The following is a 23,528-nucleotide window of genomic DNA, read 5'->3' on the forward strand; positions in this document are numbered from 1 at the left end:
CTTTCTTCCTTTTTTTCTTTCAGATTTTTTTGTCCCTTAATTATACCTTCTATTAAGAGATTCTGTTACCACTATATACCTTATAACCTTTAATGTGGTACATTATTCTATGGTATGACATTAAACATGGGTACAATTTGAGATTGTGTTTCTGCTGCTGCCTAAGAGCAAAACAGAGAGAACTTCAGTAAGAAATACTACAAATGACAGTATCTAATTTCATCTAGGGGATAAAACTCTTGCCTTGGTTTCATTCCTTTTCATTCTTTTTTTTGGAATTAGAATTCAGAAACTATTAAAATAAATGTCTTATGGATAATGTATTCATTTATTTGAACTGAAAAATAAAGTCAGAGCTCTCTGGGGAGAAAAAAGTCTCATTTGTTTAGTTGGTTGGACAATCAGGATGGTCTTTGCCAATTAAATTATCTAGTGGAAATGTCAACTGCCATCTTTTTTAAAGAACAGGTTTTCTAGGGGGCGCCTGGGTGGTTCAGTCAGTTAAGCGTCTGACTTCGGCTCAGGTCACAATCTCACAGCTTGTGGGTTCGAGCCCCGCATCAGGCTCTGTGCTGGCAGCTCAGAGCCTGGAGCCTGCTTTGGATTCTGTGTCTTCCTCTCTCTTTGCCCCTCCCCTGCTCACACTCTGTCTCTCTCTCTCAAAAAATAAATGAACATTAAAAAAAAATTAAAGAACAGCTTTTCTAGAGTATTTCTTTGATCTTTGGTACTTTTGATGGTGAGATACTTGAGATAATGAAGTAAAAAGCAAAATAGTCTAAATTTTAGCAAGGCATAGTGATTAGGGGTGTTGAGGATGTGCTGTGGAGTTAAGCAAAGCTGGGCAAGCAAAAACTTGGACAAGTCAGCTAACTACTTCAAGTTTCAGTTTTTTTGTTTGTTTGTTTGTTTTGAAAAATGGGAATAATACTAGTAATTTACAGCCTAAAAATTTTAAAAGAATAAAATTATGACTCTCATAGAAGATGAACAAATGTCAACAATTTTAACTCATAATTAATGAGTGAACAGGTAAGTATAGTTGACTTAAAAGAAAATTCAAAGTCCAGAGACATGTTTGTTCTGTGAAATCAAACTACAAGTATTACAAAACTGACTTTTTGTTGGGGTGGCAGGTTTCACTTCTTTCTGTAGGATCACATTTTATTTACTGATTTAGAGACAAGAATTATTACTAAGTAATATATAATTTATGTACTTATAAAATAGCTCAAAGGTGATAAAATGTATCAACCCCATAGAATCAGATAATCTAGAAGGCTATGCTCTAAAAAAAAAAAAAAAAAAATGCATAGGCTTCTATTAATACCTGCAATCTTTTTGATCCATTTCAAAATCTTTCACAATTTTTTTCTTTGGTGGTGCTTAACTCAATATAGTGTGTTGTTAGAATTAAATTATAAAATATGAACAATATAACTCAGTACTTATACATAATGAGAGCTCAATAAATTGTAGTTATTATTACATTCTGAAAAATGTATATGGTGGGCATTTTCCATTAATTGAATTAAACTTAAGCTGTAATTCCAGCAATTTGATAAGACTGTATTTAAAGCAATAAAATATACCAGATATTCATTCCTTCACACCTTTTTATCTCTCAACAACTTATTTCAAAAATAGAAAATAATGCAATGGGGCCTGAAACTGGTTAGTGGATTGGTTCTTACAAGGATTAAGAAGTTGAATAAAATTTGAACTTGTTCTAAGCTCCTGAATGTTTACTTGGTTAGCTAGATTGTTTTGGTTACTGACTTGGAAATTCTTTGTTTACAGCTTGGAAGATTTGTTGGTTGATTAAAATTGATATAAGGATTGTTAATCGATAGTTAATTGAATGCAAAAGAAAAGAAATGTTAGTCTCTTGGTATTTGAGCATGGTACTTAAATAAAGACGTAGTTTAAATTCATTTTATGTTAAATATAAACACTCTAAGTTTTTATTTAAGGAAATTAATAATAAATCCCTTTGTAAAACAATTTTTTAAAGAATGAGATAATAGTCTCTAATTATTGCACCTAAGTCAGTTTCATAAATGTTTATCTTCCATACCACATTCCTAATTCCACAGTCTTTATTCAGTAATTTTCCTCACATTTTCTTAGGTTTCCATGTCTGTATTTAAGCTAAGTAAACATCACAGAAAGCTCAGAGCATGTTGTCAAAACCAGTTTTTTATTACAATCAGCCTCTTTTTGTCCCATGGCCTAGGCCACTACAAGTATATAAAGAGTGCCTTGATGCTTCTGGATGCCAGTGAATCAAGAATCACTGCAAACACCACTTTTTATCAAGTCCTGTGAACCTGTTTGTTCTGTTTAGTCTTAGAGTTAGATATTTGTTAGTCTTCACCTTCCCATGTGTACTTTCCTTTGCCTAAAATGCTTTTTACCATGCCATTTTTTCTCTCATCCCTTCTAAATATACCTGTCATTTCCAGAAATAAATGCTTTTTCTGACTTTTCATTTCCCTATGTTAGAAGTTCTTATAGGAACATATATATCTCTTTATATAGCTTAACCCAGCTAAGTCTGTACATTTGCTTGTGATATCCTGTCATTAATTTCATCTTTCCCTTTAACACCATGCAAATCATTGGTCATGGTTTTTCCCCCCATTTATTCATTAATGGATTAATATAACCCAATCAGTACTTACCATATAATGGGCAAATGAATGAATCTCTGTTCCCTTTTGTGTTATTTATTTGACCTTCTGATCATGAACACTTACACCTCTAGTCAAGTAGATCCTAGATTATCCTTACTTTTACACTTTATTATCTAAATCAGAATTAGAAGTGGCACCTGGGTGCTCAGTTGGTTAAGCGCCTGACGTCGGCTCAGATTATGATCTCATGGTTCATGAGTACAAGCCTCGCATCAGTCTCTGTGCTGACAGCTCAGAGCCTGGAGCCTGCTTCAGATTCTGTGTCTCCCTCTTTCTCTGCCCTTGCCCTGCTATTGCTAAATCAGAATTAGAGCCTTTTGCTAAATAAAAACAAATCCAGAATCCTGTAAAGGAAGAGTTTATTCATAAGGATTATTTCAAGAATGGAGAAAGGAACCTTTGCAATAGGGGAATGGGAACTATTGCAATAAGGAAAATGCTACCATTGTAAGAATCTGTAAGTGTCTTAAAAGTCAGGTAGAAAAGGGGTGCTTGGGTGGCGCAGTTGGTTAAGCATCTGACTTCAGCTCAGATCGTGATCTCTAGGTCCATGGGTTCATCCCTACTTGGGACTCTGTGCTGACAGCTTGGAGCCTAGAATCTCCTTTGGATACTGTGTCTCCCTCTCTCTCTGCCCCTGCCCTGCTACTGCTAAATCAGAATTAGAGCCTTTTGCTAAATAAAAACCAGATCCAGAATCCTGTTAAGGAAGAGTTTATTCACAAAGGTTATTGTAAGAATGGGGAAATGGACCTTTGCAATAGCGGAATGGGGACTATTGCAATAAGGAAAATGCTACCATTCTGAGAATCTGTAAGTGTCTTAAAAGTCAGGTGGAAAAGGGGCACCTGGGTGGCTCAGTTGGTTAAGTGTCTGACTTCAGCTCAGGTCGTGATCTCTAGGTCCATGGGTTTGGCCCCACTTCAGGCTCTGTGCTGAGAGCTAGGAGCCTAGACCCTGCTTTGGATGCTGTGTCTTTCTCTCTCTCTCTCTGCCCCTCCAGCTCCCATTCTCTCTCTGTCTCTCTCAAAAATAAATGAGCATTGAAAAAATTAAAAAAGAAAGGCAGAAAAGGTTTTTCTTGTAGAAGGAAGAGGGAATATTCTAGAAAGAACCTGTTGTATGGAAGTGGAATGAATAGATATAGGTGGGTAGAGGTGGAGTGATTGGATAGTACAGAGAATGTTTTACTTTGAGATCAGTCTGTTCTTAGGAGGGGCTGTTAGGTTGTATGCTGGTTAAGAGTGGGGGTGGGTCAAAGTTCAGGGGTCTCAGGGAAGTAGAGAAGCTTTGTAACTAACCTTTGGTTAAGTCCCAGTAACAGATATTTTGTTGAGATCATTGGGTACAAATAGTTCAAGTAATCATTTTTGAGCAAAGAATGGGAATTTGGAACGTCTGTGTCTAGCCTTGTCATAAGGGAAACAAGGGAGTTATCTGTGAATCTTTTCTAGTCACATGAGGAAGAATGATTCCTTGTAGTAAACTATTTCAGGAACACAAAGGGGTGGGGGATTTCTTTAACTGTCTCTGGTTACTAGGATTGTAGGGCTTGAGGTAATTAACATTGAGAGAGGAAATTGGAAACATGTTTTTAATACAGTTATCTTGGTCACTTCCTCCTCCTCTTTATCTTCAGCCCTGTGCCCGCCCCCCCCCCCCCCCCGCCGTGCCTTGCCCCCCCAGGGAAGAATTAGTAATCCGTATCTCTCAGATTCAGAAACCTTTAAATTATTGCTAAAATATTTAGTCCACGTAGTTGTACATTATCTTTTCCACAAAATTTTATTTTCTATTTTTAGTCTTTCCTCAGAATGATCTTTAGAATAATTTTATCTGTATTTTGAAAAAATCCTCCTGTGGTTTGATGGGAATTTTGTACATGTTCTAAATTAATTTGGGGGTAACAGACATTTTTATGTTGTGTTTTGATGTAGTCAAATGACATTAGAATGACGTATCTCTACTGAGTCAAATGTTTTTTTAATCACCCAATAGTTTTATAATTTTTTAAAAAGATCCTCGTACGTTCATATATGTTGTAAATATCATGCAGTGTGATATCATTCTTATTCTTGTTGTTATTCCTACAACTTTAAAATGACATCCTTTTTTTTTTTTTTTACCATGCTTTCCAGGTGATTATTGCTGGTATAGGAAGAGATATATATTGCTGGTATAGGAAGAGTTATTTTATACTCAGATACAACATTCCTTTACTGATTCTGTTACTTTTTTAGCTAATATCTTCCTTTGAGTTTCTAGATAATTATTCATGTTCCCTGAAAATTGCATTTGTTTTTTCTTCCTTTCTTTTGTCTATCCCTTTTTCATATGCTATTGCAGTAACAAGAATTTGAAAACTCTTCGGAGAATTGTAATTTTGATTTCTGAAGGTATGTGCTCTGTGTCAGGGAAGAATTATTCTAATCCTGGTATTTTTACAACTTAGATTAAATGGCTGTTGAGGGGCACCTGGGTGGCTCAGTTGGTTAAGTGTCTGACTTTAGCTCAGGTCATGATCTTGCTGTTGTCAAGTTCCAGTCCTGCGTTGGGTTCTGTGCTGACAGTTCAGAGCCTGGAACCTGTTTCAGATTCTGTGACTCCTTTCTCTCTCTGTGTCCCTCCCCTACTCACACTTTGTCTCTCTCTCAAAAATAAATAAACATTTAAAAAAAAAGTGACTGTTAAGTTGATTACATAATTTATTTTTAGTTTTAGCTTATTGTTAAAATATAAGCATTATGATGTCAGGCGCTTTGTCAGTTTTGTTCTCTGTTGTTTACCCTCAGCATTTCCAACAATCTCTGTCACTTAGAAGACATTCATTGAACATTTTTTGAGTGATTTAGTGAATTAATAGACATAACCCTGTATAAACAAGCTGTATTTTTCTTTACTGTTTGATTATGTGATTTGTATTAATTTTATTTAATTTTTTGACGAGTTGAAACATAGCTTTCTGTTTAAACATGAATATTTCCTTTAATCTACTTATTGATATTTTTTCTTTGAATGCCATGCATTATACATTTTGACAGGCAGTATAAACAAAGCAATAAAGAGTATAGACTTTAGAAGCAAAGACCTGGATTCCAGTCCTGGTTCTTCACTTACATACTGAGTGATCTGAAACTCTTTGACTAATAGTTTCTTCACAAGTAAAATGAGAGAACTCATAACAAAGCCAGCTTTGTAGTTTAAGGGAGTTAAATATGATAATACCATAGATTACTTAGAATAGTACCTGGCACATAGTCAATGATCAAAAAAGCTTAGCTGCGTTGTTGTGCTATCATTGCTTTAGTTGTGTTTGATTTTGGTTGTGTTGTATCATAGAGTTGTAAAATCTTATTTTCTTTATGTAAAAGCAGTTGTTTCAATGATATCTAAAAAATGTGTGTGAAATCATCATTTCTGAGTTGTTAGACTCATCCCTAATTAATAGATATGTAAAGTAAAATGTTGGGCTGTCATGAATACCCTTTTATAAGTTGGTATTTGAGATGTTCACAGAACAGAAAATCAGTATACAAAAATCTGTTGCATTTCTATACACTAATAATGAACAATCAACAAGAGAAGTTAAAACAATCTCTTTTACAATTGCATCAATAAGAATAAAATACTGAGGCACCTGGGTGGCTCAGTCAGTTGAGCATCATGTCATGAGTTCGGCTCAGGTCATGATCTCATGGTTTGTGAGTTCGAGTCCCGCATCAGGCTCATTGCTGTCAGCTTTGGAGCCCACTTCGGATCCTCTATCCCCACCTCTCTGCGCCCCTCCCCCAACTCTCAAAAATAAGTAAACATTAAAAAAAAATTTTTTTAAGAATAAAATAGCTAGGAATAAACTTAACCAAGGAGGTGAAAGACCTATATACTGAAAAATATGAGACATTAATGAAAAAAATTGAAGACACAAATGAAAGATATTCTGTGATCATGGATTGGAAAAATGAGTATTATTAACATGTCCAAACTACCTAAAGGGATCCACAGATTCAATGCAATCCCTATCAAAATCTCAATGACATTTTTTATAGAAATAGAACAAATCATCCTGAAATTTATATGGAATCACAGAGACTCTAGGTACCCAAAGCAGTCTTGAAAACGAAAAATGAAGTTGGAGTCACCATACTCCCTGATTTCAAACTAAAATTACAAAGCTATGAAATCATAACAATATGCTGACAAAAACAGACACATAGGTAAATGAAACAGGATAAGAGCCCAGAAGAAGTTTATGCATATATGGTCAGTTTACAACAAAGAAGCCAATATACAATGAGGAAAGGACAGTCTCTTCAGTAAATAGTGCTGGGAAAACTTGACAGGCACATGCAAAAGAATAAAACTTGATGAGTATTTCATACCATACACAAAAATCAACTCAAAATGTGTTAAAGACTTGAACATAGGATTTGTAACCACAAAACTCCTAAAGGAGAATATAGGCAGTAAGCTCCTTGACTTTAGTCTTGATAATGATTTTTTGAATCTGACAGCAAAAGCAACAAAAGCAAAAATGAATGAGTGGGACTATATCAAGCCAAAAATCTTTTGCAAAGTGAAGATAGTTATTAAAATGAAAAGCAACCGACTGAATGGGAAAAAATACTTGGAAATCATATATCTGATAAGACGTTAATATCCAGAGCACATAAAGAACCCATACAACTCGGTAGCAAAAATAAAAACAAAACAACAACAAAAAAACCCCAGTTTGATTTAAAAAGGGTAGAAGATTGCAGGAGACATTTTTCCAAAGTAGACATACAAATGTCCAATAAATGCATGAAAAGGTACTTAACACCACTAATCTGAGGGAAATGCAAATCAAAACCACGCTTCGCATATCACCTCCCACCTGTTAAGAGTGGCTGTTATCAAAAATACTAGAAATAACAAGTGTTGGTGAGGATGTAGAGAAAAGGGAACTGTTGTGCACTGTTGGCAGAAATGTAAAATAGTGCCCCCTATGAAAAACAGTATGGAGATTATCCCAAAAATAAAAAATAGAACTAGCTACATGATCCACCAATTCCACTTCTGGATATTTATCCAAAGAAGATGAAAACACTCCTTTGAAAAGTTACATAGAACCTTCATGTTCTTTGCAGCATTATTTATAAAATAGCTAAGATGTGTATACAACCTAAGTGTCCACTGATGGATGAATGGATAAATTAGACCTGTTGTATTATTCAGCCATAAAAAAGAATGAATGTTGCTTTGTGAACAACACTGATGGACTTCCAGGGCATTATGCTAAGTGAAGTAAGTCAGATAGAGAAAGACAAATAATATGTTCTCATGTGTGGAGTCTAAAACATACACATACACAAAACCAAGCTCAATAGATACAGTAAACAAATTGGTGGTTGCCAGAGGCTGGTTAGGGGAAATGCATAAAGGGGATCAAAGTATGGAAGTCTTATGACAGACTTCCAGTCATAAAATAAGTCATAGGGATGTAAAATACAGCTTGGTAAGTATAGGTAATAATAATATATTGCGTATTTGAAATCACTGAGTCAATTTTAAAAGTTCTAATCACAAGAAAAAATTTTGTAACTATGTATACTGATAGACATATACTGATAGATACTAGACTTACCGTGATGATCATTTCCCAATATATACAAATTTTGAATCATTATGTTATGCAGTTAAAGCTAATAATAGTGTTGTATGTCAATGATACCTCAGTTGAAAAAAAATTCTGCCTCTTACAACTTGCACTATGTCTTACTATTTCATATTTTAAATACAAAAACTCCAAATGGTCACACAAACAAAAAAAGATTTTTATGTTTTATTGATCACGTGCTATCATAAGATATTCACCATACCTAGGAAAATAATGTCCTGAATTATTTTGTTACCTAGGACAGTGGACAAATTAGCTCATTTCTGAGGTTTAAGCCAAAGGTTTGAATTTTGCTTAACACATTCTGTGATAATGAAGTAGAAATTTAAAAACATTTCTAGGATATACTCACTTAAGGTCATCATTAAGCCATAGAATTCACATGATAGTATCCATGACAAACTGTATAGGAAAATTGCAAAATTTTCCTGTGATTCCACTGAAGGAGAAATTCTAAGTATATATTTTAACAAGTCCTTACAGCAGAGCTTTTTTTTTTTTTATAACTGTACTTTTGATTAGGTTTGAATGTAATAGCTTATTGATAAAAATCTTGACTAGTGAATGAATTGTGCATCTTTTAAAGTATTTAGGGTTTGTCTTAAATGTTGGGAAATTGCTCTTCATTCTTCATCGATATAGCCTGGGTTTTATAGTATAATATCAAATTTTGTAATCTATAGTAATGAATTATCTAATTCAGAGTGTGTGATATTACTTTTCCAAGTTCTAGTATTTGCCTTGCACTCATCTTTAACTGTGAGAAGGTGAGGTAAAATATTAGCTTCCTATCCACTACCCTGTGCATTGCTGCCCAGAGGTGACCAAATACTCAAAACCCCCATCTCCCTTTTCTTGTCTCTCCTTTTCCCCCTCAGAGGCATTGTTGCCTTCTATTAGAGTCAGTGACTTCCTATTTTCTAGTTTTACTCCTTTAGCAGTCAAGAGTCCCATTCCATCATTGGCATGTTTAAGAGAATGTATTCACATTGATTTTTAAACTTATTTAAATATGTACCTGTTTAATATTTATATTATTATGAAATGAAAGGCCTGGTTGTTAATAGAATTTGAAATAATTGCAAATGTAAAGTAGGCTAAGATACTTATCTCTGGTTTTGAAATTAAACTCTGGGCATGTTTGGACCTAAAGATAAATATGTGCACATGTACATATAGTACGTTGTAAGGCGAAGTGAAGAATTGGCCTAAGGAACCCTATTACATTCTTTGCTTCTTTTTGAATCCCTCACATAAAAAGCAATATGCATATTTACAATATGTATATAGTGATATAATTTTTGGCCCATTTTCATAGGTTTTACCTGGTAGTAATTGTTTTTCATTCCATCATGGACCAGAATTTTCTTCTTTCTTTAGAAGTCTCTACATGAAAATTAGCAGCTATGCAGCAGACTTGAAATAAGGGAAAGGAGATTGGCTGAATGGGTGGATGTTAGCTAACCATTGAGAAACTCTATTCTTGGTAGGAGTAGCAGGTGGGTTGTAGATGGTGTGTAGTTAAGTTAAAAAAACTTTGCCATTTACTATTTCTGTATTTAGAAGTGATTTAACAACATGTAATAGAAACTGAAAATATTGAGAATTTTAGAAATTAGAGGTCTGACAAAATAAGAGAAACTTAGATTTGATTTTATAAAAGCAATGACAATTCAGTCATTTATGAATATGGCATACCATTTATGCAGATATGAAGAATTACAATAATATATTTTATTAAATAGATCAGATTACTTTTCAGTTCTGTTAAAAATAGTAATTATTCATATTTATTGACCACTAGGGGTTTGTGCTTTGTGTAATAGTTGTTACCTATTCTATATTAAAAATCAAATGAAATATTCTTTAGGTAGATTAGCATAAGTAACATAGGAAACTAATATTTGAAATGTGTGAGTTATTTAAAAATACTGGGGAAATGAAAAGTAATATCTCTGTGAAGCATTTATATAAATGTGTCATGTGCCTTAAATGATGAAAAATTTTAACTTTAAATATGTAGAGCACTTCTTTAAATTATTTAAAATGGGTCATTTTCCCATCCCAAAACTTACAGATTTAATCCTAGCCTGAGGAAAATTTTACTAAATGTGAAAGATCATAGTCAGTAATAATGTAGTTAGTGTTGCAATTTTTTTAAAGCAGGAACTGTCAATTCTTAACCATCTCCTTTAGGTCCGTGAGAGATGAATCTTAATTTTGTAGTCATATTGGCTGTGAGTAATGTATAGAACTTGGGACATGTACAAAGCTTCTGACTTCATGGGACTTTTATATTTTAGAGAAGCTGTGTAGTAGGAAGCTGTTGGGCTCATTTATAGGAAATTAAACCTGGCATCTCAGAAGTTGTGGCAAAAAAAAAAAAAAAAAAAGTTGTGGCAGATTTGCATTTTATCCTTACACCATCATATATGTAGGAGTTCTTAAATTTTTAACTGGTTTTAATTGTTAAACTTATAACATGTTAAAACATTGAAAGTAAAGAAAGGAAAAAATGGCAATAATCACTTTTTTTGTTTTCTTCAGTTGTATCTGAGACAGTGTGTGTATTTGTGTAGTTCCACAATTTTATATTTGGCAGAGAAAACATGTTGCTTTTTTTTTTTAAGTAAATTTAATTCACGGCATATAGTTTTACAGAGCCATCAAAACACAATCTTAGGGAAAATAATGTAAAGACTAAGTACAATATATTTCTTGACTCTGGTGCTTAGTTCTGGGAAGCATATAATTAAAATATATGACAGATTTCTTACTTGCTACATGTGACCTTGGACAAGTTTACATAGCCTTCCTGTGCTTCACTTTGCTCATTTGTACACTGTAAAATGTATACTGTACATTTGGGGCAGTGTGGGTAAAGTATAAAATAAGGGTATGAATAGTAGGTACTTGTAGGTAAAGTACTAGCACATAAAAACTTTGTCATGATAGATGTTGATGTTATTAGATTTCAGTGTTATCATCATCAAAGATTATATGATTTAATTCCTGAATATTTTCACAAAATATTTATATGAAGTAGGTAGTGTATATTGATAAATTGTACTGGACAAAGCCAGTTTCAAAATAGTCCTGTATTCATATTTCCAGAGACTTCTAAAGTTATTTTTAGTTGTATATTTATTAAATTGCTGCTCTGCCTACTGTGACTTCTCAGAAGCACATATTATGGGTTGAATTTTAGATGTCAACATATGTTCATCTTGGATTGAAATGTGTGTTATCATTTCTTAAAAGTCAGAATTCTCAGTCCTCTCCATCATCCTTTTAATTAGTGGTAAAAGCTTGTCTTCAAGAATATTAAGTAAATATTTTTACTTAATTTCATAAAACTATTGTATTTGTATTTTCCAAAATGTGATATATACGTTTTGGTTATTTAAAGTATGTTCACACATTCTTCTACATTCTTTCATTTAGAAGGTGGAGCCTAATTTCCCTTCTTTTGAATATGGGCCAGATTTAGTGACTTGCTTCTAACAAATAGAAAGTGTAGCTATGATGGTGTGCTATTTCTGAGGTTGGATCATGAAGGGCATTGTTACTTTCATAGTATTTTCTTTTGGAACGCCCATAGAGTCAACCACCATGTTATGAAGCCTATGGAAAGGCCCATGGAGGGAGGAGCTAAAGTTTCCCACCTCCAACCAGCACCAAATGCTAGTCCTATGAAAGAGCCAACCCTACTCAAATTTTCAGATGATTGGAATTCTGTCCAATTTATTCACTGCAGCCTAATGAGATACACTGAGCCAGCACTGCTCTGCTAAACCACTCTCAAAATCCTGAGCCATAAAAGCTATGTAAGATTATATATCTACTATGTTTGGCAGCAACAGATAGCTAATAGGCACAAAATGCAAAATTTTAAGTGAGTGTATAGTGAAAAGTAGAGGTTTTTTCCTTTGTCCATACTCTACTTGCCCAGTTCATTTCATAATACATGATTCCTGTAACAAGCTTTTTGTATATGCTTCCAAAAATATTCTGTTCCTTTACATCTATGTGTGTCTCTATTAATGTGTGTTTTATGCATATATTAAGCTACATAAATAGTTTTATATCTTGTGGGTTTTTTTCTTACTATGTATTAGAGATTGCTCCATATCAGTACAAAATAGATCTGGCTAATTCTTTTTAATGACTATAATGGTCCATTCTGTGACAGCATTATCATTTGTTTAATGAATCCCCTATGTTTGGACATTTAGATGGCTTACAAAGATGCTTCAGTGAGTACTTTAATACACATGTCATTTTCCATTTGTGTAAGTATAGCTTTATCATCAATTCTTAGAAATAGAATGGAAATAGAATTACTGCCTGAAGTTGCTAACTTTATCCATGTAAAAATTTTACCAATTACTATTCCACTAGAACTAAATGAAAAAAAAAAAACATTTAATACATCCTTACAAATTCAGAATATTTTTCAGAATGTTCTTTATCAGTGATATGTGAAAAATAATATCCCATTGAAACTTTACATTTACATTTCTATGGATGAAATGAAGTACTTGGATGGAGTGAACTATTGTCCAAGAGAAATAAATTGCCAAAACCAACTCTAAAAAGAGATGAAAAATCTGAATGGAATATACCCATACAAGAAACAGAGCAGGCTATAAAAGAACTTTCTCTCTACAAGAGTTATAGTCCTAGTTAGTTTCATTGGAAAAAATTCTGACAGATAATTCTGAGACAATTCTAAATAATTTGAATTATTAAATAAATGAATAGAAAGAAAAATAAGTGAGCATAAAATTAAAAGTATGGATTAATTCTATTTGTGAGTATTGTAAAAATTTCAAAATATTTGGAAAGGGAATCTAGTACTGCATTAACAATAGTGACCCATTTGGGAAGTAGGGCTAATTCTGGAATGCAAGGATGGTTCAGTAATATAAAATCTATTATTTTGGCCATATATCAATAAACATAGGAGAAATGGAATCTTAGGATGCTAAAATAGCATCTGTTGATGATAGTAGATCTAGGATTCTTTAACATGATAGAATTTATCTCTCTTAATTCCAATGCCAGCATTATATTTTACAAATAAAATGGGGAAATAAATTAATACTATCTTTGTTGATTCTTTGGTGGAAAACCCCAGTGGAATGAAATGAAAAGTTATAAACAGAGAATCAATAAGTTAGTTGGATTTAAAATTAAAGTATTGAGGCACTGAAGTTAATAGATTGTATATACAAACTGTAAACCTCATTCACAATAGCAAACAAAAGATAAAATACCTTTTGGATAGCTATTATTATTTTTATCCCTGTTGTCTGCAATCTCTGCCCACCCCCTCCCACTTAAATTTCCTATTTAAACTTAATTGTTCTTGCCTTTTGTTTTATTTCTTTGTTTTTTCTATGTAATTTTATATATTTGTTGTTTTGAGCTATAAGAATAATTTAATACCAGAAACATCACAGATTATATAGTACAGCGAATATAGAAAATACAGCTTATATTGTACATTAGTAGTGTAGCTTAAATCAACAAGTACAAATTAACTAACTTTTGGCTCTATGGCTAACTTTATTTTTTTACAGATGCATGGAAGTGCCTAAAATTTAATTCTATATACCACAATGTGTTTTAAAATTTTTGAATCATACTTCTAGTTTTGCAAACAACTATTGGTTTTTATTTCTCACAAACATTGTATTCTTAAATAACTGGACTGATAACTGATTATACAAGATGTTTTACTTCAATTGAAATAGCATGGGCAGAGTAATTTAATTAAGTTTTCCAGAAGAATAACAAAATAAAAGTCAATGATAATTCTATATTAACATTAGCTTATATATGTATTTCTGTTTCTTTAACTTCAAATCATTTGTTGCTGTTAACTGGATCATATTTCTTGAGTTTAACTTTAATAGTAATTTTGCTAATGTAAATATCATATAATAATGTGTTAGTAATATCATAACTCTCTCAAGCTGATGCTTTCTTAAAAATTGTTGATGATAACAATGTAAGATGAGGGGCATATAGTTATGAAAGACCCTAACATGATTGTATATCTTTTTATTTAAGTACAAAGTATAGTCATATTGTTTCTATCACCAGTATTTTTTTTTAATGACATTGCACAAAGAACTGTATTATGGTGGGGAGACTATGAAAAGGTAAATTTATGGTTAGCTTCCAGATCTGCTCTAGAGTTTATTACCATCTGGTCTCTTTGGAGACTATTATAATTATTCATGGGAATGTTTTCAACACAAAAAAAAGCATGATTTGTGTATTGGCAGAAAGTAAAAAATACCAGTGGTTTAAACCATATGTAGTTTTCTTTGAGTTAGGCAAGGGAAATGAACTGAAGAACTAATTGAGAATCATCAGTAGTGATGTGGTTTGCCTCAATTTTGTCAGAATCTATTCATAGTCAACAAAATATTGCAAAACAAGAAAAGCTAATGGTACTGTAAATACAATAATAACTCCATTTGGTCTATTATTTTTCCTTCATTTTAATCAGTGAAATGTAAGATAGACTCCAATAAATCTTTGTGTAAATCTTAGAAACAAAATGAGGAATATATACTAAATTTTGAGAACTTTTAAAAATGAAAACAAAAACATTCAAGTTAAAATAATTTTAGGGTTGAACACTGGAACAATGCCTCTGTGAAAGGTATTTGTTATAAATTTAATGCAAACATTATTTTAAATAATTTTACATGTGTCATGGACTAGTTTAAAATTTTTCTGAAGCTTAAGTTGATTTAATAGTAAAAGCATAAAAACAAATATCTTTTCACTTTTGCATTCTGAGAGTTGGAGAGAGGTCTATAAAAAATGAGATGACAAATCAAAAAATAGAAATCATCTATTTTTATTCAGCTGTTTTAAAACAAAATGCCTGGTGGGCTGGGAATATACAGGAAATTTAAATTTGTGATTGAGAATAAGAAACGCATTTGTGGTTTAAAAAAGAAATACCAGCATGTCACATTAAAGTTATGATATCCATGGTATTGTGCAGTTAGCAGGAAAATGTATTACATCAGGGGGTATGTTGCACTTTAGAGAGCTAGTGTGGGGCTGCTGAATGAAGAGAATAACTCCATAGAAAGCATGAACATTAATAATCCAGTCAGAGAGGAAGAATTTTGCTGTCTCTCATGTAACATAAAACAGATGTTACATTCTATTAAAAACCTTCTTAACTAAAATGAATGTTTAGATCATTGGTCAATAGGAGAAACATGAACAATGGCAATTTAATGATTTTCAAATTTATTCTGTTTGTCAGTTAATATTGGTGGTAGGAAGGATGAAGGGAAGCTTGCCAAATGTTACTGTATTTTGTATATCTTCATTTAAAAAGTTGAAAGGCAACAGTAAACTATATTACTACTTTATTTTGTTTTACAAATCTAAGCTATTTTCTTTGTCACGAATTGTTGTAAAAACAAGAGATTTAGAAACTGTGTCCTGATTCAATAAGTTTGAATAGGTGGTTTAACTATATCTAAAAGTATATAATTAACTTTAAATGAACATTGGAAACATTAAGCAGTTGGCAATTAAAAGACATACAGAAAGGGCTGCTTGAGGATGTTAACACAAGTTATTAAGTATCTTTTCCTTTTTTAATTTTTTTATATTTACTTTTTTTGTATTTTTTCCATGTAAAAACTTAGGTATAATTTACATACAGTTAAATTGACCTTTTTAATGCACAGTTCCATAATGTTATGATACATGCACACAGTCATGTAGCCACTACCAGAAATAAGATACAGATTAGTTCCATCACCACAGAATTTCAACATGCCCCTTTGTAGTCAACCTTTCCCCCACCTCAGCTCCTAGCAATCACTACTCTGTTTTTGTTGATAGAGATAGTGCTCCTTGGTTGGTGTGCCAAGACTAAGGCTCTAAGTGTTCTTTTTCCTGGAGGATTTCTGAGCATTGTTGATACAGCTGGTGGACTTAAGATATGGGGTAACAGACTTCATTACTGTTTGCTGTTAAATTGGTGGATTCCCCAAGCTTGATGTTCCTCACCTGCCAGTGCAGACCTACTGCATACATAACATCTATCTGAACCTTATCATCTCACCCCCAAAGGACTTAGGGGAAGCGTAATTGGTGCAAATATGCTTATGTCCTTATGCTTTGCCATGAGTAGTAATGTCTTTTGTGTTTGACTCAGGAGTCTCGTGTCTTTTGCCTTCATCTATGAATTTAGTAACAGACTTTTTTGTTAGCTTTTAAACAGGGTCAAATCAAATCCCGTATCTCATATGTTTTTGTCCCTATGGTTCTGCCTTTTTCAGTGTTTCATACTGAGGAATCTAGCTCCTGGCCAAAAACCTTTGTGTGATTTGTCAGGTCCAATTATAGGCATTTACAAAGGTTTCACCTAGCCTTTTTTTATTTTTTAATTCACATCCAAATTAGTTAGCATATAGTGCAACAATGATTTCAGGAGTAGATTCCTTAGTGCCCCTTACCCATTTAGCCCATTCCCCCTCCCACAACCCCTCCAGTAACCCTCAGTTTGTTCTCCATGTTTATGAGTCCTTTCTGTTTTGTCCCCCTCCCTGTTTTTATATTATTTTTGTTTCCCTTACCTAGCCGGTTTTAATCGGAAAGCTTGGTATAAAGCCAGTGCTTTGCAGTTTCTGAAGGTAGTTTCAGTCAAGGACTAATCTTCCCTGGCCAGCTATGTTCTTGCATATATCTGCACTCCTAGCCCATGCATCTTCGTTTGGGGGCCTTTTTTATCTGGGACTTTCAGTGAGGCTTGCCTCTGTCAACACCTTCTCATTGGGGAAGTGTGGGGGACTTTGAAGACACTTTTCTCTGGTGACTCTGTACTCAGGACTTCCTCTCCTAGCTTTTCCCTCTCTATCTTCCGTGGGATCTAGTATCAAAAAATTGCAGGAGCCTTTTATTGGGGTCTCCCTGGACAAAGAGGCAACCCTTATATCTGTGCTGGTCCTTGAGGGAAAAGTGGAACAGTGGAGAGTTGGCACTTCTTCTGGGTTATCTTGTTGTTGTATCACAGTAAGTGATACATTTTGTCTTGTCTAAATTGACTACTACAGAATCTGGCAGCTCAGCTCTCTCCAGCTCACCTGAGTTCCTAACGCATATAAATGGAGTCATACAGTGTATAGTTTTTGAATCTGGCTTCTTTCACTTGGCGTAAGTGCATCTGAGATTCATCCATTTGTTATGTGTCAGTAGTTTGTTTCTTTTAGAGCTAACTAGTATTCTATCATATAGATGTGCTGCAGGTTGTATATTCATCTCCAGTAGAGGAATATTTGGAATGTTTTCCAGTTTCGGTGATTGTGAATAAAGCTCCTATAAAAGTGTTAACACTGTGTTATTTTCATTATTACTGAGTTCTTAGAGTTCTTTATGTATTCTGAATACAAGTCTTTCATTAGATATGTGATTTGCAAATACTTTCTCCCATCTGTTCTTACTTTTTCATTTTCTAAACAGTGTCATTTAATGAGCAAAATTTCTTAACAATTATCAGTTTGGTTTTTATTAATTATGCTTTTATGTGATAGTTAAGAACTCTTTGCCTAATCCGGGGTCAGAAAGATTTTCTTCTATATTTTCTAATAAAAAATTTATAGTTATACTTTTTATATTTATGTCTCTGATCAATTTTGAGTTAATTTTTGTGTGTGTAAGATGAGATATGGAACAAGGCTCCTCTTTTTCTCACACTTTGGCATATAGATATCCAATTGTTCTGATCCATTCCCTTTCCTGAAGTTTTTAAAAATTGTTTTAATTGCCTTTGTGCTTTTTCTCAAAAATCAATTATATGGTTGTATTTCTGTACTCTGTATTCTGTTCCATTGATCTGTATGTTTATTCTTTCTCCAATATCATGCTGTACTGATTTCTGCAGCTTTATAGGAACCTTTGATGTGTTTGGTTATGTGTTTGGTCTCTATAATCATGTTAAAATGAGCCTGAAAGTTGAAATTAATACATTTTAAAAGTTGAAAATATATTTATAGTTATCTATAATTTTTCACTTTGGATTTTGATGTAATATGCATGTTAGAAAATATGTCTTCAATATGCATAGGAAAGTAATGTCAACTTAGTTGACGGGAGCTTTGAAATAATAGGACTAATAAGAAAAGGTAAATAAGGAATAAAAATACTAATAAAAAGGTAAAAGGAGAGCTTATACACCTTAATTGTCACTACCTTTTTGTTTTAGGTATTTATCTTAAAAGGAGACTTATTTTGTTCTGGTGAGTTGTTTGAGTTTTATAGGTATTTCCAGTAACAGAACCTTGGACACAGATTTTAGAACAAAGGGTCTATATGAGAGATGTAGGTAACACTGGCAGGGGTGGCAGGAAGACAATGTAACTAATAAAAAGCAATTAAGCCAGATACCATGATAGGTTGCTGGAGCTTTATTCTGTGTGGAAATTTGGAGGACAACCAGTGTCAAAATTGCTTTCGGAATTAACTGACAGAAAGTGTGAGTGTATCTCCTATTAATAGCTGTTGAGTGCAGTCCAGAGAATTGTTCACCTGCCTAGCACTCAGCTTTCACCAGTTCAAGAGAAAAGCCCTTAGGCATAGAGAGGAAGATACTAACTGTTATCTGGAGCAAGGGCAAGTGTTTAGGTCCAAAGGATATGAGATGGTTATTGACAGCATTAGGTGCATATCCTTATGACTTTTAAGTGCCTTTCCTGGATTATTATAATAAATAATGTTATTCACATTATCCTTGTAATGGTATTTTGTAAATAAATTAGATTATTTTTTTTATACTTATGCTTGTCTCCCCCTTTTATTCATACAGCTTCATTAACTTTTTGTATAGTTATCCCTGTTGTCATACTATTTAATTACCTAGAAGAGCTTCCTAACTGCACATTTAGAGATACTAAGACATAGTCCCTCTTCAGATCATGTATTTTAAAATGTTAAATGATAAGAGGATATATAACATCGCAGATAAGCATATAAAATGTTTTCAATATCTTCAGTCATCAGAAAAGTAGAAGTTAAAACTACAAGGGGTGCCCAGGTGGCTCAGTTGGTTAAGTGTCCAACTCTTGGTTTCGGCTCAGATCTTGATTTCATGGTTCATGAGTTCAAGCCCTGCATTGGGCTCCACACTGACAGCATGGAGCCTGCTTGGGATTCTCTCTCTCCCCCTCCCCCTCTGTCCTCTACCTCTCGCTCTCTTTCTGTTTCTCTCAAAATAAATAAACTTGCAAAAATATTTTAAAAACTATAAGAAATCCTTGCATATATATTTGAATAACTAAAAATTTAAAATGCTGACAATAAGACATCCTGGTGAGCATGTAGAATGACTGAATCTCTCATACATTGCTGGTGGGAATGTAAAATGACATAGCTACTCTGGGAAACAGTTTGGCACTTCTTATAAAATTAAACATACATTCCATATGACTCAGAATTCTTGAGTATTTATCAGAGGGAAATGAAAACTTATGTTCACACAAAAAACTTGGTACACAAATATTTATATCAGTTTTATATGTAATTGCTCCAAATTAGAAACAATGCAAATAACCTTCAACAGGTGAGTGGATAAACAAACTGATACATCTATACGATAAAATACTACTCCGTTTTAAAAAGAAAGAAAGTGTTGATACAGGCAATAATTTGCATGGATATTAAGGGCATCACTAAGTAAAAAAAAAAAAAAGCTGAAAGGGTTGCACTCTATATGATTTAAATTATAAGTGTTCTTAAAATTTTTTTAATATGTATATAGTTTCGGAAAACAGAACAATGATTACCAGAGACTAAGTATGAAAGGGAAAGGAGGTTAGTGTGACTATAAAGTAGTTGTATGAGAACAGTTCTGTATCTTGATTGTGATAGTGATTTCACAAATCTATATAGCTGATAAGATTTCATGGACTGTGAACACACACAAGCAAGAATGCATATAAAATCTAGTAAAATCTGAATGCATTCAGTAATTGAGTATTGTACCAATCCAGGCTTCTGCATTTGAAAATGGGCTATGGTCATATGTATGTTATTAGGGCAAGTTGGGAGAAGGTGAGATGGGAGCTCTCTGTATTATTTTTGCAACTTCTTGTGAATCTGAAATAATTGAGTAAGTCCTATTTATTCATATCCTTTGCATCTTATATCTAAGCTAATTCTTTTTTTAAAAAAATTTTTAATGTTTATTTATTTTTGAGTGAGAGAGAGTAAAAGAGTGCAAGTGGGGGAAGGACAGAGGGAGAGAGGAAGACATAATCTGAAGCAGGCTCCAAGCTCTGAGCTGTCAGCACAGAGCCCGACATGGGACTCAAACTCACAAACTGTGAGATCATGATCTGATCCAAAGTGAGACGCTTAACCAACTGAGCCACCCAGGTGCCCCTAAGCTAATTCTCTCTCTCTCCATGACAGAATAACTACATGATGTGTGTATTTAAAACAAAACAAAACAAAACAAAACAAAACAAAACAACAACAGCAAGGGCTTGAAAGACTACAAAACTAACTGCATGAAAATAAATTTTGTAAACTGTTTTTCCTTTGTATATTTCTTGACTTCCTTCATAGAATTCCAGAGTTACAAATGTAAAGAAAATGATCTACTTTATATACTAATCTAGAAGACCTCCCGATTTCTAAGGAATTCTACACTTAGATAAATTGAAACTTTTGGTGGTCACCTATCTCATTGGCATAAACATAAAATCTCCTCTGCTTATAAAATTATTTTCCTTCATTTGACCAATTTGTACCCATTTAATATGTCTCAAGCTTAAACATCACTTTCTTGTGGAGGTCTTACCATTGACACTCCTCTTTCCTTCAAATCTATGTTTAGTGTCACTCATGCTCTTATACAAGGCTGGATTCATTTTACAGATGTACAAAAATGACTAAATAATGGGCAAGTTAATCACCCAACTGAAACAGTGGCATTCAGTGTAAAACTTGAGAGTACATCCTAAATCTTAAATATACAAATAAATTATTCAAAACATGAGGCCACCCAACCCATTCTAGTGATATTTAACAGAGATATATTTGTAACTGGTAGAAGAAGAATCACTCCCTAGGTACAAGATCAATTGCTGTTCATTTTATTCACCTGAATATAAATCACTTTCACAGATTTTGCAGACTTCTCCTTTTCCTGAAAAAAATGATTTATTAAAGTGGAGGTTTCCTTCTTATATCAATGCTGGCTTACCCTTCCCTTTATAATACTTCTGTCTTGACGGAAGCCAGAGGCCAATAGTAGTCTTCTCTGTTCTGATCTTTATTTCATTGTTATTTTAAAACTCATTGATGAAACTCTTTTCCATTTTGAAGGGCTATTTTTCTCCTACAAATGAGAGAATTTTAAATATTTGAGCTGATATTAATGTATTCTACTACTATAAATTGTGTTTAGTTTGATTTTGAAAATACCTACTGATTTATATTCATTTAGCATAATTTTAGGATTCAACTCTTTTGACCAGAAAAATAGTGCTTTTTGGGTGAGTGTGAGGGGAAGGAAAAGGTATAGAATACTGGTTAAAAGTCTAAGGAAATGTTTTCAGTGTTTCATCATGTATCTACATTTTGCATTGTTTATATTTTTATATGAGAAGAACTCACTTGTTTCCCTGTATTCCCATATACTGTTTGACAGTTTGGGTAATGTGACAGTTTTCATTTTTGCACCTAGTGACTTTTCATTCTTTTTTTTTTTTTAATGTTTATTTGTCAGAGAGAGAGAGAGAGAGAGAGAGAGACAAAGCTCAAACAGGGGAGGGGCAGAGAGAGAGGGTGACAAAGAATCCGAAGCAGGCTCCAGGCTCCAAGCTCCAGGCTCTGAGCTGTCAGCACAGAGCCCTTTGGGGGGCTCAAACCCATGAACTGTGAGATCATGACCTGAGCCGAAGTCGGATGCTTAACCGACTGAGCCACCCAGGCGCCCAATGACTTTTCATTCTTAAAATATTTTCTAAACTAGATTTCAGATCATATACTTTGATTTCTAGTTTGGGAAATTTTTTTTAAGTTTATTTATTTATTTATTTATTTATTTATTTATTTATTTATTGAGAGAGAGAGAGAGAGAGAGAGAGAGAGAGAGAGAAAACAAGTCTGGAGAGAGAGGCAGAGAGAGAATCGCACCAGGCTTCATACTGACACTGTGGAGCCTGATGTGGGACTTGAACTCACAAGCTATGAGATCATAACCTCAGTAGAAACCAAGAGTCAGATGCTTAACCAGCTGAGCCACCTAGGCGCCCCTCTAGTTTGGGAACTCTTAATGTTACTATTCAAAATCAGAAACCAGTAGATGTTTTGTGAAAATGGGGGGATAGTACTGTATGCTTTGATAAAGTGAATAGAAGTTTGGACTGTTCTGGAACATTTAGGATATGTTTTAATGTGTATATATCATCTGGGCATACAGATTGACAGATTAGGGGATCATAGTAGAGTCAGGAAATAAACATGAATAGAAATGGAAATTCAGTAAGAATATATGAAAACTGGCAACCGGTGTACAAAAACTGAGGAAATGCTATTTGTAGGAAAATTATTTTCTACTCAATGTGCTTTCTTACTGTTTTAATCATTTTTATAACATGCTGTGTATTATCAATTTAAATAAATACATGATTTTGAAAAATTGAAATGGCTGATATATTTATACAGGAGCAGTTTGTTTAATCAATCTTTAATCATTGTCAATTTGCAAAATGTACTGGTAATCATACAATAGTAGAACATTGGGTAGTGCCTTTTAAATACTTTTAAAGAAAAAACCATAGACTTCTTCCCTAACAAATATTTTTGAAAATTTTTTTTAAAAGTTTGTTTATTTTGAGAGAGAGGGAGGGGAGGAAAGGGAGAGAGAGAGAATTCCAAGCAGGCACAGAGCCTGATGTGGGGCTTGAACTCACAGACCATGAGGTCATGATCTGAGCCAAAAACCAAGAGTCTGACGCTTAACCAACTGAGCCACCCAATTATACCCTTAACAAATATTTCTTAGTTGATTAACATTAACTCTTGGTCATTCAGCAAGTCCTATCTTTCACACTCTTTGCATCATATAACTAAGTTAATTCAGACATACACCATTTTCCTTTATGTCAGAAATTTAGAGCAAG

The 23,528-nt window shown here is 33.5% G+C and overlaps 1 protein-coding gene across 8 annotated transcripts in view; it reads left to right on the top strand.

Annotated features, from left to right (window-relative positions):
• ADK (adenosine kinase) overlaps positions 1 to 23,528 on the top strand; it is a 517,527-nt gene that overhangs the window by 173,617 nt on the left and 320,382 nt on the right. The window lies entirely within an intron of this gene.

This window comes from Panthera tigris, chromosome D2 (assembly GCF_018350195.1).
Source record: "Panthera tigris isolate Pti1 chromosome D2, P.tigris_Pti1_mat1.1, whole genome shotgun sequence".
NCBI lineage: Eukaryota > Metazoa > Chordata > Mammalia > Carnivora > Felidae > Panthera > Panthera tigris.